Source organism: Arachis ipaensis, chromosome B09 (assembly GCF_000816755.2).
Source record: "Arachis ipaensis cultivar K30076 chromosome B09, Araip1.1, whole genome shotgun sequence".
In the NCBI taxonomy this organism is placed as follows: domain Eukaryota; kingdom Viridiplantae; phylum Streptophyta; class Magnoliopsida; order Fabales; family Fabaceae; genus Arachis; species Arachis ipaensis.
In genome coordinates this window covers 3,129,637-3,138,869 of record NC_029793.2, presented here as the reverse complement: position 1 = coordinate 3,138,869, position 9,233 = coordinate 3,129,637, and the positions used below count along the sequence as shown (strand labels likewise).

The 9,233-nt window shown below is 29.5% G+C and overlaps 1 long non-coding RNA gene across 1 annotated transcript; it reads right to left on the bottom strand.

Moving 5' to 3' along the window:
* LOC107617529 lies at positions 1 to 564 on the bottom strand. The gene is made up of 2 exons (XR_001614972.2): positions 402 to 564; positions 1 to 273 (listed from the first exon to the last, which is right to left on the bottom strand). It is a non-coding gene; the product is annotated as an uncharacterized LOC107617529 (long non-coding RNA).

Sequence of the window (9,233 nt, the reverse complement as noted above, 5' to 3'; positions counted from 1 at the left end):
AATGTGGGTTATCTAATTAAAATATCTAATCTTCTTCCTTTTGTAATTGCATGTGCATAGTTTTAGGTATAATTAAAGATGAAGCAAATTGTAATTAGTGTTTTTTAGAGCAAATGAATTTGCATACACAATTGGGATATTTGCAATAGCCATAGGCCGAGGAACCATGTTTGGTGCTGCAATTAACCCAACATTTCTCTTCATCGCAAAAGCTATCATCCCAAATTACTTGGCACACGTCAACTTCAACCACTTTAATTCTCATCAACACCACTACAAAATACTATAACACAATTAATAATAATAATATAAAAAAATTGATTTAGATTGTTATTTCTAAAAGAAAAAATGGCAGAAGTAGACAAGTAAAAATTGTGAGATATGAAGGAATAATGGCGAACCTGAAACCAAAACAACAAGTAAGAAAATATTTGTGAAGGGTATTAACTTAGCCATTTTTCTTACAACCAGCATGTGCATGCACAGTCCTAATTAATAATCTTAATCTTAATATCTTTTGTGGATGGAACTTTCGAAGAGCAATTGAGGGTGTATATATATATTATAGGTGAAAAACCATGCCATTTCATAATGTCTAAAAGATTTTGAAATCATCAATTATTATTATTATGTTGTATTTTTTAGCAAGGGCTCGTCGTATGCACGGTTGGACATACATTTTTATTGTGACTGGTTGAGTTCAAAGAATATTTCACCATTTTAATGACGATAAATATTTAATTGAGATATAATTAATTGAGTATATTAATTATATATTCTGAATGTTGCAGAAAAGATTTTAGGTTCTAATATTTAGAAAGCAAATATAAAAAAAAAAAAAAAGAGAGAAGATTCCACATGATTAAATTTGATATTGAAAAAGAAAAATTCATTCATGAAGATTGGCCTTCAGTATATATAGTTTACAATTCTTCAAGAATAAATTTAAGAAAAAGAAAACAATTAATTACTAATCCATATTTCATACTATATGAAAATAACAATTGATTGAGGAATTTTCTTCAAGAATCATATCACATATAATTAGACAGTTGGTGCACTTGAAATTGAAGAACAAACAAGAAAAGATTCTCTCCTACCAACGGCTAGAACATTAAAGGTGCACCAACTAGTTTAATCAAAAGAAAAAATTTTCCTACATTAAAGATGAGATTTCAAACTCTATATATAATAATTTCTTCAAGAAAGAAGACAACTAATTCAATCTTAATTATAGTAAAATTCTATCATCATTATAATAAAGATTGAACATAAATCACATTGTACCAAGTCATATTGTATTTTGTGACTAAATCAGAATATATTAAGAAGTTACTCCTCTCTTTTCCTATCCTTTACAACTTTTATTTCAGATGTATTTTACATATTCGAGTGAAAACAAAATTTAAAATCTCTTGATTTATCAATTTTGCTATAAAACTATAAAAGTAGTTCTTTGATTCAATTCTCTCTCTTCTTAATTCACTTGAAAACCATAATGACTAAGAGGACCAGAATTTAGTCCTATAAGCTATAACAATAATTCTATAAAATTATATAAAGGAGACAAGATCTCTAACTCATCTAATTTATTGTTAGAATTTGGACATTAATTTATTTTTCTACCTCGCCCTATAAAAACTAATTAAAGAACAAGGAAATAAAATTTTAATGCGGCCACAAAATAAATTGAAATTATACATTTCCATATATATAACTAATTATTTCTTTAATCCATAAGAGTATTTAGTTTAAAGAAGGACAAATCTTTTTAATTTTTGTTTTTGGATAACTGTTTATATAATAATGGGACATTTATTTTCAATACAAATATAGAAGATTAAATGAGCGATTACTGTTCCTCCATGAGTAGTAAAGTAAAGAGAAAATTTCACTCCCTCCCCTGCGAGATGCTAAAATGACACTTTCCTCCTATCTATTTTATAAATGTACATTCTCCTCCTTTTTAACTTTTAAAAAACTTCCTCTTTAATCCATTTTAAACATTTTGTGTTAACTAATGTTAATTTTATCCATTTTTTAAGAAAAAGATATTTAAAAAAAACCTATTAGCAAAAATTTTACTTTTTACCATTAAATTTTATTTACCAAAATATCTTTTAATAAATTATTTTTTTATTGATTAAATTATATTTTTAAAAAAATTTAATAATTATATTATTTTTATAACTTTTGATATTTTTTTGTCTTTTTAATTTTAATATTACTGATGACAATAATAATGGCAATGACAGTAGGGAGGAATGCAATATGCAAATGTTGAAGAAACCGGAGGATGAAGCCTCTCACATAACTCTACACAAACTCCACCATCGATGCATGCATCAGTCCATTGCTCTTCACAAAATTTTCCATTTATTCTCACCAACACACCTACATACAAATAAAATAATTTTAAATGAAATATATAGAGAACAAAACAATGAAATAATAATAATAAATAAATAAAAGAGAATTGAGGTTCCTATCTATTGTATTGAAATTAGTTTTTTGGAGTTAACTACCACCCTACCTCTTTTCCGGTTTTTTTGTTTTTTATAATTTCATTTTATCTTTTATGCTGTTTAATTATCTCATTATAATTTTCATTTTCAACATAGAAATCCAAGCTTTCAACTTTCAAGTACTTTTCCATTTGTGTGTGTATATGTTATTGCAAAACATAGAAAGACAATTTGAAAAGCTGATAATTTATTTTCTAGCTGCAAAGCAAGATAATAACAATAAGTTATGAAAATGAAATTTGAAGGAGTTGAATGAATGGCGTATAAACCTTCAAATAGAAGAACAAGTAAAAAAAGGGTTATCATGGTCAACTTAGACATCTCTCTAGTATCCAATACTAAGCGTTAATAACTCTTAATGATTTGATATCTTGTGTATACAATACAATGGAAGGGGGCTTGTAATAATGTTATATATACACATGTGGATATTCATTCTCTACTTTTAAAATGAATTTTAAATTCAACTGAATTTCATTTTTGTTCTATTATAATATAATGTATGTTTGCGTGTGTGTGTATATATATATATATAAAAGTATATTAGAAATGTTAAAACTTTAACATTTTTTTTGCTTTCTTAGACACTTATTAACAGATTTGGATCCTCTAAATTTTATATTTTATTTTTGATGATAAAGTATAATCTCTCACTTTTTTTTAATAAGTAGAATCAAGAGAAAACATGAGAGAAAAAATATTCAAGAGTGAGAGATCACACTTTAGCCTCTCAAATAAAAATTTAAAATTTAGAAGATTTAAATTGTAAGACCCAAGACCTTTGAAAAATCTTATTTTGAACTAATCCCAAATTATATATTTATTTGTTTATAGTTTTAATTTCAAAAATTATTTTTATTAGAAATAATTAAAGGTAATTAATTGGATTTGAAATAAATTAAGATTTTTATCCAAACTCTACCTATGGATTATTTTCCTATTTATGATTTAAAGTTCTAGAAATTCAAAAATAATGAGGTTTGGCTATTTAAATTAGAATTTTGTCTAATTTTATAATTATTGAATTATTTTCTATATTTAAATTATAAAATTGGTAGTTATGAAATAATAAGAATTTTATATGATTTGATTTTAGATAATTTAATTTATATCATTTAATACTTTAAGTTAAAGATAAAGAGAAATTAATTATATTATCATGGATCTTCAATTAGAGTAATTTATTGAGAATCAATTAGTACTTTTATACTACAAATAATATTTTAAAGTAATTTTAGAGATTAAATTAGTTTTTCAAATATTAATACTTTATGCTCCAATTTTATTAAAATTACCAAACTATCCATATACCTAATTTTTACCAAAACCCTAAATTACCCAAAATTCCCAAACTCACACTCTCCTAACCCTAATTTTATTACACTTTTCCCCTTTCCTCCTTGTCTCAGCGCCGCCATACCCTTTCCTCAACTTCAGAAAATCATAAAAAAGAAGAAAGAAAGAAAGAAAGGGAGAAGAGAAACGGGGAGAGCAGAGGAGGACGGAGAAGACTACCGTGCCGGCGCGCTGGGCCTCACCGCCACCGTCGCGTCGTTGTCAGACCGTGGAGAGAGGGCGTTTGCGGAGGGAGCCATGAGAGAGAGAGAGACGAGCGCAAGTCAGGACTGGGAGGGGGAAGCCACCGCCGTGCATCCTCGTTGCTGTCGCTGGAGATCTGGCCTTCGAGGGTCCATCCACGCCGCCGCTGAAGCTTGAACGCCGATGCAACCACCGCGTGTTATCATCTTCAGATCTGCCGCCGTGGAGGCGCGAGCAGGGAACGCGCGCGAAGGAAACCGTCGCGGAGCTACCTTTGCCGCCGCGTTGCTAGGCTCGCCGTCATTCTGCCCACACAGCTACTTCGTTGCCGGAGCTCCTCGCTGCAGCTGCTGGCGTCGGAAACCGCCTTCCAAGCCTGTGTCTGTTGGTGATACGGTCACCGCGAGTTTCTCTGCCGCTGTCCAAGCTGCCACCAGAAGGATCCACCACAGCCTTCTCTGTTCTTGTCTTCGAATAAGCACTTTCCTTTTCCAGTTTCAATCCCAATTCTGTTATTTCTAAATATGTAACTCCTCAACCCTGACTCTGCTTCTATTTTGGTTTCTTAGTCTTTTTCTATTCTGAGTAAGGAAATCTATGTTTCTGTTTAACACTGTTATTTTGCCTTCCCTGTTTGCTGATGGAATTATCATAGGTGATAGTATTAATGGTACTAACGAGCTATTAGAGTTGCTACCGCTGATGAAATTAACAAAAAAAAGGGGATCATCGCATTTAAATTCGACGGGTTCGACTAACTGAGGTAGGGGTTTTTCTTAAATCTATTTTGCATTACAGGGTTATTATAAATTGATATTAACGTATAAAATATATTTTTGTGATTTCGTGAGTCTTATGAATTGAATTGAGTTGTTTTGGTTGAATGAGATTATTAGTTTGATTGATAAACTGATCGATTGAGAAAGTTGGATATTTGGATTAGTTGATCGATGTTGTAAAAGTGGTTTTCCTTGAATTATTAGAGAAGATTTATTATTGCCTTTTAGGTTAATTTTGGAAACGGTTTGATTTTAGAAAAGATTTAATATTGAGATTTGATTTGATATTAAGCCCAGTTTGATATCGGAATTTGATTTTAAAATAAATTTGCAAAGGACTTGATATTTGAAAACGGGTTATTTATTGAGAATAATTTACTATTTTGAAAATGATTCGGAAAGTGTTTGAGGAATGGTTTGGTTTGAAACTGTTTGAGAAGATCGAGAATTCTTAACTATTGATTGATGCTGTTGGTTGAAGTCGGTTTAAATTGTGATTTATAGGATTGGTTGATTGAATTCTGGATTTTGCAATTTCCTTAGATTGAGTGTTGTTGTGATAATGGTTATTGAAAGTGATTTGACTGATTAACAGGCGTTTGGTTTGGTTTGGTTGAGACCCGAAAAGGGTGGCAGTGTCCAAGTTTTAGAGATGCTGCCGAAATTTTATAAAATTGGAAGTTTTACTTGAAGTAATTAATTAAAAAGATTTGTTTTTAAAACATTATATGTTTTAAGATTGATTTATTTATCAAATAAGAAATTATGTTTTGAATTGGGATTGTTAATGAACGGGATGGAAAGAAGGATGATGAGGATTGATGAGGATTTTTTTTGAAATATGGTTTTTGAATGAATTTGGAAATGAGATTTGGATTGATGAATGATTATGATGTTGAGAATGTTGAGATATGATCTTTGAATTATTCATATGGCTTATGAATTTGAAATATCTGAGATACAAGGTTCCCTGGATTAAGTGCCGTGGCTTGCCACCACGTGTACCAGGTTGAAAACTCGATACTCTGTTGACCCTACGACGTAAGTGTGACCGGGCACTATATAAATTCCTGAGAATGTTACCCCCATTGAGCAATATTGATTATTTGAGAAAAATCTATGCATAGACTCTTGGGGATGCACGTCGGGGGACAGTCTAAGGACAATTCAGACTTGTCGGGTTGGCTGGATAACTGACAGATGAGCCTCATCAGCCATAGAACAGGCATGCATCATATGCATTTGTATGCTTTGCTTGGGTTTGAACTTGTTTTGGTTTGCCTAATTGCTAAACTGTTCCTAACTGTTACTTGAACTATTTGCTGTAACTGCTACTTACTTGTGCTTTCCTTGTCTGTCTTGCCTGTGTTTGTCCTGGCATGCTACATTTGAGAATGAACTTTGGTGCTGAATTGATAATTGTATTGTTTGATTGCGTGGTTGGTTTCTGATTGAGATTTTCTTATAAGAAATGAAAGGTTTCGGATTTCTGAAAGATTAAACCTTGTTTCTTTAAAAAGGTTTTGAACGATTACCTATTGGTTTTTAAAAGATTCATAAGGCAATGATAATCACTGAGTTTGAAAACATTTTTCTTATTAAATATCTTCTTATGATAACTTTGAAACTCCGTGGTGAGATCGTGTGGTTAGGTTCTCACCCCCTACAACTTTATCTTTTCAGGAACCAGATGAAGCATTATGAAGAGTTATACTGCGTTTGGTTTATATGTTGTTGTATTAATTAGATTATTTTCTTCCCTCGTCTTTGTTATTACAAGTTTGTAAGAGAGATAGGAGTTGTATGTTTTATATGTATATTATACTGAGTTATTATGTAAAGAGTCTTATATATGAATTTATGCATGCTTATATTTTTCTTAAAATAAAGTATTTATTTTCGGTTTTCAAAGAAATCAACGATACACTGTCGAGTCACAGGCTCCTATTTTAGTATTTAGTATGTAAAGTAGTCGTAATACTTCTTGCTATCAGAGTAGCGCAGCTGGAAGCGTGACTTCTGATAGTGAAGGTGTTACATAAATTCGTTATTGATCAAACCCATTTTTTTTAAGTCATTAAGACATAGTTAGTTATTTATATATCTTTTTTCATCAATTAAAATTTTTAAGATGAATAATTTCATGATATGATATCAATTTTAGCAAGACATGAGACTGATTTATGTAACGCTTATATTTTAAGTAGATTAAGTAAGGACATATATGTATATAAATAATTAAAAAAAAAAAAGCTGAGTATATGAGATATGAAGGCCAGGAACGGTGAACCTGAAACCAAAAGAACATGTAAGAACATATTTGTGAAAGTAAACTTGGCCATTTTTCTTACAAGCAGCAAATCTTTGATATCTTTTGTGGAAGAAACTTTTGGAGATCGATAGAGGGGTAGTATATATAGGTGATGAAAATCCATGCCATTTCATAGTGTCTAAAATATTTTTAAATCATCAATTGATCATATTTCTTTTATACTATTATGTTAGTTGTATATTTAGCAAGAATCCTATAATTATGAGTATAATTGAACTTGACACCATTAATAAAAATAAGCTCGAATATTAGATATTATTAAAAAAATATAAACAAGAGTATTAGAAATTGTAATGAAAAAGTGGAAATGAGAATGTAAAATGTCAAGATATACTACAAAGAAAATGGAAAATTGCGACGGTTTTTGGAGTGATTTGCGGCGGTTTTTAATGATTCTCTCTCTCTTTGATGAACTCATTATTCTCTATTCCTGATTTTTTTATTTTAGCAAATTCATTTTCTATACAGTTACAAATCCATCATACACACGAATTTTTATTGTGACTAGAGGAACAAAATTTAGTCTTATAACAACTATATAAAATTTAGTCTTACAAAATTTAAATGATTATTGTTCTTCCATTAGTAGTATAGTTGTATAAGTGGTTCGTTGTAGGCAAAGGTAAATNACTCCCAAATGACATGGATCCAGGATGATTTCGCCAACACTCTGGACGACAAGTGTCAAATTTGTGGCAATAAGGACTCTGCCATCGTTCTTCACAAACCGCACCTTTAGCCACTTCCATGCTCATCATTGATACAACCCCTGCAAAATATATACAACAAATATATTTTTGTTCAATAATAATAATTTCTATGGTTAAACACTAATTTCATTATACATATTAACTAACCCCTCTTTCAGTTAATAATCCTCTGTTATTAACTTGTCATTAATTATTATATTCTCAAAAGTCAATATAGTTAAGTTTAATAGCATATAGCTAATAAAACTTGGTATTTTCAAAGGGTACATAAATGTTGGTATTCATGAAAAGTTAACGATGGTACCTATTGCTCTCGTTATAATATTTTAATATCAATGACAATGGCTAGCCAATACACTTTATCATTCATGCTATGATAATAATATTACATGAATATTATTCTTTCCTTAATATCTTCATTTTGAATAATTGGACTATGTAGTCACTTCAGGTTAAACATAAAAGAATAAAATATTATTTTATTTTAAACGTTTGAAATAAATATCAATATTATTTTTGTTAAAGATATAGTTATGCTTATGCCTCTCTTTTATTAGTATTATTCCATTTTTATTATAGAACATGTTTCTCAATTTGGTCACTAACACTAAAATGATAAGGATTTTAAACTATCGCTAAATATATTGTGACGGTTTAAAATAATCATTAAATATAAAAAATATAACGACAATGAAAAATGACATTTTTAAACCGTCGCTAAATATATTGTGACGGATTAAATTAATCACTAAATATAAGAAAAAATGTCATAAGAATTAATAATTTAATGATCGGTCTCGTTACGTTACCAATAGCATTTCTGCCAACTTTTATTTATAACTGTGTTTAATAGAAGTGTCTTTGTGGATGTGTCTAATAAAAATGTCTTTTTTATAGCTGTGTTTAATAGAAGTATCTTTATAGATATATTTTCTGAATGTGTCTCTTTATATATGTGTTTAAAATATAATAATTAATTATTGTTGGCAATAAGTTGACAGATAGTATGTTGATACCCTATACTTTTCCTTTAATGATAGTTTCATATCGTCGTTAAATATAAAATAAAAAATATCCTACCAAATGTTACAAATTAGTTCCGATTTTTTACTTCCAAAATCTTCACAAACAATTTAGCGACACTCTTTATCAACAGTAGTCTAAAACTATCACCATATCGCCTAGCGATGCGCAAATTGGTGATGCTTTTTTAGTTTCTCGAAAAAAAATTTAACTATCGATAAACAGAAAAAAAATATCACAAAAATGCTGTTTTTTTATAGTGACCTATACTAAAATTTGAAATTTTTTAATAATAATAATAATAATAATATTTATTTACTTCTAT